Source organism: Penaeus monodon, chromosome 32 (assembly GCF_015228065.2).
Source record: "Penaeus monodon isolate SGIC_2016 chromosome 32, NSTDA_Pmon_1, whole genome shotgun sequence".
NCBI classification, from domain to species: domain Eukaryota; kingdom Metazoa; phylum Arthropoda; class Malacostraca; order Decapoda; family Penaeidae; genus Penaeus; species Penaeus monodon.
This window is the reverse complement of record NC_051417.1, coordinates 18,646,102-18,646,470: the sequence shown is the minus strand read 5'-3', so window position 1 is coordinate 18,646,470 and position 369 is coordinate 18,646,102. Positions and strand designations below refer to the sequence as shown.

The window sequence follows — 369 nt, the reverse complement described above, 5'->3', positions numbered from 1 at the left end:
CAAAATCAATGTAATTGCTAAAGCGCAGTATCAGAGAGCATGAATATAACGTTAACAAATATATCATTTCCATCAACTGACTTCAGTTATCATTATATCATTGAAATATCTGAAAAGGAAGTAATCGTAAATAGCGAAAAAAATCCAATGCTATAATTAGACACGGAAATGATATCAAGGGAGAATATAAGATGAATAAAAAAGATAGAGATAATATATATAAATCAAGGAAGGAATCTAAGAACATAAAAAGAGACTTTTCGTGTAACAAGGAGGAAAGATTACGTTGAAAGGGAAAAAATATATACAAAACGCCAAGTCAAATCTTACGGAAGAAAGTGAACAAGAAGGAAAACTAATCACGTAAAC

At 29.8% G+C, this 369-nt stretch overlaps 1 protein-coding gene across 2 annotated transcripts in view; it reads right to left on the bottom strand.

Moving 5' to 3' along the window:
* The window catches only part of LOC119593709 (sodium- and chloride-dependent glycine transporter 2-like), a 32,059-nt gene that overhangs the window by 4,191 nt on the left and 27,499 nt on the right, over nt 1–369 (bottom strand). The window lies entirely within an intron of this gene.